Genomic DNA, 10411 nt, shown 5'->3' with positions numbered 1-10411 from the left:
CGCGGAATATTCTGTGTAGCTTAATCGCCATATATATTTTATAACTTACTACTATATATATATATATATGAAAATCCATGGGTTAAGGATTTTTAATTATAATTCTTTGTTTGAATTTTGGATGGATCAACCAACATTTTTATATATTGAATTTTTATTTACACCATATATATATATATATATATATATATATATATATATATATATATAATCGTTTCCTTATCATTTTTTTTTTACTATTTTCATATTTCGACTATGTGTTATCCGTAATAATACAACATATCCAATGTGTATCTCCAATGTGTGTCTTACTATATAAAGCACAAAATATAATGTCAAATAATAATTAAAATCATATAAATGTAAAAAAATATTATCCCAAATAACTTCAAACTTTCAAATTAAAGCTCCCTGCTAATGTTCAATAGCATTAACCTTTGATATTTTTCTTTTTTTCTTTGTAGGCAGAATGTTCGGATCAACAAGATTTTGCAGACTTTTCGTACCATTCCGTTGAAGAACTTGCAGAACGACTACAACTGAAAACGAAATTAAACATTCCGTTTGCTCAAAAATATAAAAGATATTTGTAATCCAATCTAATTTTTTTGCACCCCTTTTATAGTTTCTAAAGCATAAAACTTAGATTATAAATTACTACTACTACCACCACTACTACTACTTCTACTACTACAGCTTTGAGTTTCGTTACATAGCCTCCCTATTTACTTACAATCAGCCAAACAATCGTTATAGGGTTTTACTAAAAGTTTATATGGGCTTCATTTTTAAATGTGCTACCTCCTTTTACGTGTTACTTTATTTCTATTGTGGCTATCCCAGAGTAAATTTATTCTATGTCTACAGTTTATGGTTATTCCGCTTTTAAAGTTTAGCATTTATTTATTGTCTTTACTTCTTTAAACTTTATAATTTCTAGCTTCTCACCCAGACAAAATCTAAATGGAATTTTCAGCTGGGATTTGGAATTAAAACCCAGACTTTTATCTATTTTTTTAATTTTTCTTCTTTTTTTTATTTTGTTCTTTTGACAGAAAAAAAAACTTAGTTATAAGGGAAACAGCTCTTCACTTTAAAATATGAGATATGACCCTCACTAATGTTGATTATTTTTCCGTGATTTGTTAAAAAAAAAAAAAAAAAATCTATGGTCTAAGCCAAATTGAACATTTTTTTTTAAAAATTCGTTGTTTTTCTGGATTTTCATTCAGAAACTTAAAAGAAAAATATTTAAAAAAAAAGAAAAGAAACAAAAGTGTTTAAAATATTTAATGATATTTCTGATTTGAGATGTTATTTACATTATCAACATGTTTCAGATTCCTTTCTGCATATTGATCAAGCTGATGATTACAACGTTTGTCCTAATGAACATGTAGCTTAGTAAATAAAGACAGTGGTTTGATATTAAAGAGTTGATACTAACTAAAAAACTCAAGCTCAATCCTCACTGAAAGAATGTAAAACTAAAAAAGAAATGACCGATACAAGATATTTATATGTAATGGAACAGAAAATGAGCTATCTACCTCCGGGTGGATTAAATAAAGGGTTTTGTTAAAAATCGTGGAAGGCATACCGACCACAATGAAAGGTATGAAAAGAAAGCCAGCATGCCCGATGATAAAAACACTATAGACATAAAAACGACCAAAATAAGGACAATAGTCCTAAACTCATAAATAATGTAAATAATACGTAAAAATGACAAACGTAAATGTTATTTCAAACTTTAGCGTGAGAGATTGAAAAAACAATGGCCTTTCAAACTTTAGCGTGACAAATTGAAAAAAAAAATGGCATTTCAAACTTTAGCATGATAGATTGAAAAAACAATGGCCTTTCAAACTTTAGCGTGACAGATTGAAAAAACAATTGCCTTTCAAGCATTTCAAACTTAAGCATGACAGATTGAAAAAAATGGCATTTCAAACATAAGCGTGTTAGACCGAAAAGATGTTATTCCAAACTTAAACGTCACAAACTGACAGATAAAATAATCTACTGATCGATGCTGCGTCTAACTGGGGATGCAATTTGATTGGCTTTTTTCTTATTTTTTTTAATATTATTTTGTTCCAATCAAAGGGAAGTAACTATGTATGAATGAATATAGTATGATATCCATGTTTTTAAAGACGGCAGCCATTCGAAAATTATTCTGATCTGAACAAAGTATTTTCTGGAAAGAATTACATAAAATTACATTTTTTTCTTCTCAACAGCATTCTGCAATGATCTACAAGAAAAACTGCCAGACTAGAATCAAATATTGTTTCGTAGGAAGAAAATGTTTGAGAACAAAGAAATGATTGACTTTACTTTATATATTAGACTAGAAGATGTACCCGGCGTTGCCTGGTATTTAATCTAACATCACATTCCTTTAAAAAATGTTGTAAAAAAAAATGGAAAGAAACTGAAAATATGCATGTGAATATTATGTTTTTTCTAAACAGTTCAATTCTTGTAAGTAAAAAAAAAAAATACTCGAGCTGAGATCAAAGCCAAAACTTAAACACAGCGAGTCAAATACGATAACCATTAGCCCAACTTGACACAATCTCCAAAAAGTGTTTTCAAACCTTATTCTGAACATAATGTGAACCTAAAAATCCAACAACTCCTATGTTCTAATTTTTCAATCTTGACCCCTTAGCAGCCCTTTTTTCCGGATGAAAACATTTTCTACATATCTGAATACCATATATACTAAATTTTAAGCCTGTAGATCAAAAGTTTGTTGAGTATATAGGCTGAGAAGTGTCCTCACACACACACACACACACACACACACACACACACACACACACACACACACACACACACACACTCTCTCTCTCTCTCTCTCTCTCTCTCACTTTTATAGATATATAGATTAGTTATACCTACCTGCAATGAAGTTATTTTAGTATTGAATTGTCATCGGTTTGCACATTTGTTAATGTTTTTCTGTTGTTGCTGTTTAATTAAACCAAAAAAAAAAAATTTAATTGTAAGGGAGATAACTCTTCATTTAAAAATATAAGTTATGGCCCCTGCGCATTTTAAATTTTTCTTTTGTGATTAGTTAAAATTTTTCATAATATAGATGGTCTAGGCATTTTTTTGGAGATTGTGTCAAGTTGGTCTGAATAATTAAAAAAAATAAACTGCCATATATTGCCAATAACACAAGACAACAGTGACAATTGAAAATTCTCTAGTTAGAAACAAAGACTGATTTATTAAGTTAAAGGCTATTTAGATCCAAATCTAAAATTTCAACGAAGGTACTTACTTGAGTAACGTAAGATTTGAGTAAAATGAAGAAATTAAGGTGCTTCTTCATTATCACAGCGAAAAATCAAAAGCCGAAAAAAATGAATTTTCGTAAGAAACCAACGGCATCTACTTACTTTTTGTGTTGATTTTAAAACCAATGTTATCGATTTAATTGCCATGTTACAATTAGTTAAATATAACTGCATTATTACATAAAACACGTACTTTCATCATATGAGAAATAACTGTCGCCATATTTGTTTTGGACATAGGCAAGGGCGGTAACTCGGGGTTGCTAGACTATAAAAAAATATTTAAAGCCACATTTTTTGGGGGAAAAAAGGAATAAAAAAACAAAACAAAAAGAAAAGCCCAATCGAAGATGTCCTTTATTAATGCTATATAAAATAAAAATGGCTATATTAAAGGTGTTAACTCTGGGCTATATTGAAGATGTTGGTTCCCAAACGTTTGTGTCTTTTTTAAGATTGGTGAAATAAAAACGTTTCCTATGAAGTTGAAATCATAGGCTTTTTATATTTTTGGAGGAAATTAATTTTTTTTTCGATAAAAACACTTGCGCTAAGGAATATTAATAATATATTCTATAGTTTTCATATTTTGAAAGTGTACCAGAGTACTTTACAGTAAGGATTAGTTTTATTTATGAATTCAACGTAGAATCAATTTTTAAAAAAGGTCAAATACAAATTTGGAATACCAGACTGCTTCAAAAGAGGCCAAATTTGTGAAATTTGGCTTTAAAAGGGCCAATCTCGCAACCCTGAAATTCACAGTTTGGAAATCTACTTTCATTAATAATTAATTTTCTACTTTATCGTTTTTCGTAAATTTTGGATATGTTACTAATTTCAACATGACAATTAAATAGATAACATTGGTTTTAATTGAAATTCAGTATTTCGATTTTCAATTTTCGCTCTGATAATGAAGACGCACCAATTTAAGTAGCATACTGAGTGCTATATAATACAGTCCGTCTTTTGTTTGGGAGTGGAGGTGGGAGTGAAGATATTCTCTTTTCTCAGGCATTTGTTAATGTCTTTTGATTTGGACAGAAAAAAAATTTGGCACTTCTGTATGACAGTAACATGCAAGAGAGGCTAGTTATCGACCTCTGTTCTTCGAAAGAGAAACGCTGTCTAGTGGCCATTATGTGAACCTCAAATATAAACAAATGTTTACGATAACGCAAAAATATATAATAACAAAATTAATAACACAAAAATATGAAAATCGAAACATTTATTGTATAAAAAATGTATCAAAATATAATTTTAATGGATTAATCTCATTTTTTTTTTCAATGAGTGATTTATAACTGAAAATAAAATGATAAATATGATAAAAATATGGAACATTGATTTTTTTTAGAATTTTATTTTATTTTTATTTATTTATTTTTTACGGTAAGGTTGTATAAAAATGTACCTATTTACAATGCTTCCCCACGGGACAGAGTTAGACACCAGTGTCGTTTTTTAACGTGGAGAAAAGGTACAAAAATAAAAATTGCCTCAGTTGTGAAGGACTGCTCCTCCACCGAAAGAGAACAAGAAATGTAAGTGCACAGTGCAAGCACTGCAGCATCTGAAGGACAGATACTACACTTTGATCTTGGTCAAATGTAGCAAAATATAATTTTAAAAACATGAAATCTATAGAGGTTTAAGGATAATTTGTTTTTGTTTTTTGTTTGTATAAAAATCTACCAAAATATAATTTTAGTTTGCACGAACTTTTAGAAAAGGAAGAGTTATCGACTCCTTAAAAACGACATCTGTCGGCGGTTCTTGAAACTAAAATACAAGCATTCTCATGCAAAAGTGCCGAAAATTGTTTTAAGGGAGACAATTCTTTACTTAAAAATCTTAATTATTGCCCTTGATTATTTTGATTTTTTTCTTTCTTTTTTTTTTAAATGTTTTGTATTCAACTTATTAAAAAGTTTCTGAGAATGGTTGCAAGGTAAGATGGGCGCACCTACTAAATGGTAAAGATAATAATAATAATAATAATAATAATAATAACACACCTTCCCCGCCCCCAATAAAAAAAGTGATACCAAAAAGGGCTGAGAAGGGTCAAGAAGGATTGAAAGACCGAGGAGCGAGCGCTAGCCAAACCTCGGCTCGACAAGCGCAAAGAGAACTGGGACCTTGAGGAGGCTGAGTGCCACTCAAATTCCAGTATAAACCAATGGCCACTACCAGCGAGAAATCAATGGTAAGAGGCTGTTGCGATGATGCAAATTCATTTTCAAATGCTATCGAAGGAGGTGGAGAGAGCTGGACGTCTGGGGAGACTTGTTGTCACTCAGCTTCCAGAGAACACCAAAGGTTTCCAATCAGATGTTTGTGGACTTGTGTGAAAGCTCCATGTGAGCCAATAATAATAATAATAATAATAATAATAATAATGGATATTGTATTTGTGAATAAAAAGACCAAAGAATGCCAAATTATTAATGTTGCCTGCCCAAACAACATCAACTGAGCAGGCAAAAAGAATGAGTTGTTGAATGAGAAAAATTCCATCATGCCAATCATCATAGGTGAGCTTGGCTCAATTCCAGATGATCTTGAGAAACAGTTGAACACCTTGGGAATTAATTTCAACATCACTGTGTTCAAGAAGTCAGTTCTGCTTGGCACAGCAAACATCCTACGCCTTTCAATCTAATTGCCTCTTTGACTATGCTCGCTAGCATTGGTGTAAAAACTCACTCTTGAGTGAAAAAACATCACAACACTGTGAAGTTAATGAACATAACAATAATAACAATAATAATAATAATAATAATAATAATAATAATAATACTGATAATAATAATAATGATAATAATAATAATAATAACAATACTGATAAAAATAATAATAATAATAACAATACTGAAAATAATAATAATAATAATAATAATAATAATAATAATAATAATAACAATAATAATACAGTAATAATAACAGTAATAATAATAATAACAATACTGATAATAAAAATAATAATAATAACAATAATAATAATAATAATAATAATAATAACACTAATAATAATAATAATAATAATAACAATAATAATAATAACAATAATAATACTGATAATAATAATAATAATTATAATAATAATAATAACAATACTGATAATAATAATAATAATAATAATAACAATACTGATAATAATAATAATAATTATAATAATAATAATAATAATACTGATAATAATAATAATAATAATAATAACAATACTGATGATAATAATAATAATAATAATACTGATAATAATAATAATAATAATAATAATAATAATAACAATACTGATAATAATAATAATTATAATAATAATTATAATAATAATAATAATTATAATAATAATAATAACAATACTGATAATAATAATAATAATAATAATAATAATAATAACAATACTGATAATAACAATAATAATAATAATACTGATAATAATAATAATAATACTGATAATAATAATAATAATACTGATAATAATAATAATAATAATAATAATAATAATACTGATAATAATAATAATAATACTGATAATAATAATAATAATAATAATAATAACAATACTGATAATAATAATAATAATGATAATGATAATGATAATAATAATGATAATAATAATAATAATAATAATAATAATATGCCCATGCTACTCAGTGGGATGCTGAGATATTAAAAACTTCAAAATGTTAATGGAAAATTCATTAATCAGAAAAAAAGTCTAATTTATCAGTCTAAAGTCTATCTAATAAAAAAATCAGTTCTTTTTCGTTATAAGAAAAAAATCCGACAGTTGAAAAATTGTGTTTTCATTAAAAGCCAATGGTATATATTTAATTTTTATGTCAATTTCAACTAAAAGCAATAAAATATGTACTTTGATGACTAGATGGTTGTGTTACATCCATCATTAATTGTAACAAGACTGAGTTACTTCCCCTGACTTGGTGCTGTTTAATCATTTATTTCGAAAACCATTTTCATTAATAATTTATTCTCTATCTTATCGTTTTCAATAATTTTTTAATATATTACTAAATTCGACATGGCGATTAAATAAATACCATTGGTCTGACTTGAAATTCAATATTTCGATTTTCAAATTTCGCCATTATAATGAAGAAGCGGCAAAAAAATCTGAAAATACTAGCATGGGTACCCAGCATTGCCTGGGTTGACATGAAGTTCCGTTTGAAACACACCTGTATACTAATCATTTTCATCATGGGCAGAGTGGATACCTCCAAAACAAAAATAAAAGAACGGATGAAAACATGTAAATGTAATTGCCCCAAAAAAGAAGAAGTCCGTGATACCTTCTCCACCAGATATTTCGACAGAAGGGTTACAAAGAGAAGAAACTATTCTCCGGATATTGAGCACTGGAAAGAACCCCCCCCCCCCAAAAAAAAATAATTAAAAATAAATCATTTCAACTTTTGTTTAAATAAAAATAGCAGTGAATGCCCATGTGATCACAAAAAAAAAAAGAAAAAGATTTACCAAAAATTAATTCCAAAAACAATTAAATTACATTTTTCATCATTTCATATTTCTAATGTAATTTCTCCTCCCCCCAAATTGTATTTGTCATATTTTGGGGTTCGTTATGTTTATAAATTTGTTAGGTGAAAGTACAGAATGGTCTCATAAAAATTAATCAAATTTATCATTATTTTATGTTTCAAATATAATTCCGCCCTCCACCACCAAAAAAAAAAAACAAAAAAAAATTGTATTTGTCATGTTTTGCCCCCCCCCCTTGCCAAACTTAAAAAAATGCTAGAGATGATATGTCTCGTTGAACACTTTGTGGCAAAAAAGTGGGTGCTCATTTTATGTAACATTTATATAGAAAAGTGATCCCCCTTACTAAAATGTTAATTTTCTTCTTTTTTTTTTTAATTTCTTCTTTCATATTATTTATAAAGACTGTTTAAACGTATTAGGCCTCAAAAGTAGGTCTTGATTTTTTTTAGGTGTTAAACGACGCTGGGTCACATCGTAAAAATTGATCATTTTTAATTTAAGATATTAAATAAATTATAAAGAAAATCTGTTTTGCAGGCAATGAAACACACTTGCTATGGTATAATTATTATAATGTCCTGGGTAACACCGATTAAATTTTATAAACAAAAAAAAATGGAGCAGATAATGTATGGGATGATGGATTTTGCTCACATGGAAAATTGGCCCTGTGTCTGACTAACTCTACCTTTGTGAGGGTGCAAGTAAATGAGGACATTAGTTTTAATCATTTTTCTCTAATAAATAAAAATGCTTACTTAAAAATTAAGAATAAGTGAAAAAAAAAAAATTCCTCCAAATGAAAAATAATAATTCAGCTTAGAAGAATATTTCGAAATGAAAACAAATCTATTATAGAAAATATTTAATAACGTGTTCTGTTTAAAACAATTTTTCAATTAAACTATCACAGTTATTTCCCCTTTGGTTTTCTGGTTTGAAAATTAAACGGCTTCAGATTTCAGATAAAATAAGTTAAATCAAATAACTTAATTAATATAATGTCTCCTTTGACAGAAGTATCCTGTCATGGGCGTTAATATTTCTTGACCAGGAGAGGTGAACACTCATATGGCCTTTATATTTCTTTGATCATTAGAAGTTGTACACATGGACAAACACACACACGAATGCTACTACTTTATATATGACTAACATAATTCTGTGGATATAGATAATAACTAGCAGTTGCCCGGTCATAAAATATGTTTAAACGTGATATTTTAATTTATGCAGATTTTGTATTTATTATTATACAGCCATTTATCTATTGTTTATTATATATTACGATATAAATGTATAATAATGATTTAAAAATTAAAAAACAAGACTATAACTTGGGTGCCATCAGCTAGAATCGAAACCAAAACATTTAGAGCTCCAGCCTTATTCATTACCATTTGAGCTACCATTAGACGGGTGAGAAATAGTTAAAAATGAACTGACTTAAAGTATAAATGTATAGTTGCACAAGCATACAAGAGCACTTTAAAACAACTTTAAGCCAACTTACCAATTTTTTCGATTTTAGCCCCTTAAGTTATTTTTATCAACATCTATCTGTATATATATAAAAATGAAATTGTTTGTCTGTGTGTGTACATTTTTCTACCAAACTACTCTGTCAATTGTCAATCTACAGACTCGAGATTTGACATAAGAGGTATTGAGATTTGGGAAAATCTTTTTAATCGGTTTTCGGCTAGAAATTTGGCTGTCAAGGGGTCAAAGTTTAACAATTTGACCTTTGAAAACTCTACCAAACACCTCTGCCAATTTTAGATCTAAACACTTGAAATTTTAGATGTAGGTTACTTGGACATGGATCAAACTTTTTAATTTGATTTGAGTCCAAAACAGTAAATGTTAAGAGGTCAAAATTAGGTTCAAAGTTTTAAAAAATTTGACCTCTGCGGTCTCTACCAAATTACTCGGCCAATTTTTGCTCTAAACATTTGAAATTTTACTTAAAATATATTCAGACATAGAACAAGCTTTTTAATCGATTATTAGCCTAAAATTTGGTTGCCAAGGGGTCAGAGTTCAAAAGACTTTACCTTTGTGATCTCTAGCAAACTATTAAGCCAATTTTGGGTCTAAACATTTGAAATTTTACATAAAGAGTATTCAGACATGCAGCAAGCTTTTTAATCAGTTTTTGGGCTTAAATTTGGCTGCCAAGAGGTCAAAGTTGAAAGAGTTGACCTTGCAGACTCTACTAAACTCCTCCACCAATTTTGGGTCTAAACACTTGAAATTTTAGACGTAGGTTACCTGGACATGAGTCAAACTTTTTAATATATATATATGCATATGCACATAAAGTTATGAACAGTACATAGGGCCCGAGCAAAGCCAGGCTGAACTGCTAGTATATGTATAAAACTGTCCACAAAAATTGCAATCATCTGACCTACCTCGCTCTGCAACCTTGCATGTCAAATGAGATGCAGTTTGAAAAACGGAGACAAACAGACAGACATAGTAAGTTTTATAAATTAGATTTTAGTATTTAAATTAAAATGAAAGAAATTTATGCAACATAATTAGTTCTG

The 10411-nt window shown here is 28.5% G+C and overlaps 1 protein-coding gene across 1 annotated transcript in view; it reads left to right on the top strand.

The window, feature by feature from the left end:
- The window catches only part of LOC145247442 (uncharacterized), a 41587-nt gene extending 36923 nt beyond the window's left edge, over nt 1-4664 (top strand). Inside the window, exon 3 of the mRNA XM_080109210.1 lies at nt 465-4664. The gene's annotated coding sequence lies outside the window, so the exon portion shown is untranslated. The remainder of the gene's footprint in view (nt 1-464) is intronic.
- Nucleotides 4665-10411: the final 5747 nt, after the last annotated feature.

Source organism: Euprymna scolopes, chromosome 25 (genome assembly GCF_053919585.1).
Source record: "Euprymna scolopes isolate OS-2025 chromosome 25, ASM5391958v1, whole genome shotgun sequence".
Taxonomy (NCBI): Eukaryota; Metazoa; Mollusca; class Cephalopoda; order Sepiida; family Sepiolidae; genus Euprymna; species Euprymna scolopes.
Note: the sequence above shows the minus strand (reverse complement) of the source record. Positions and strands in the feature narration are given on the sequence as shown.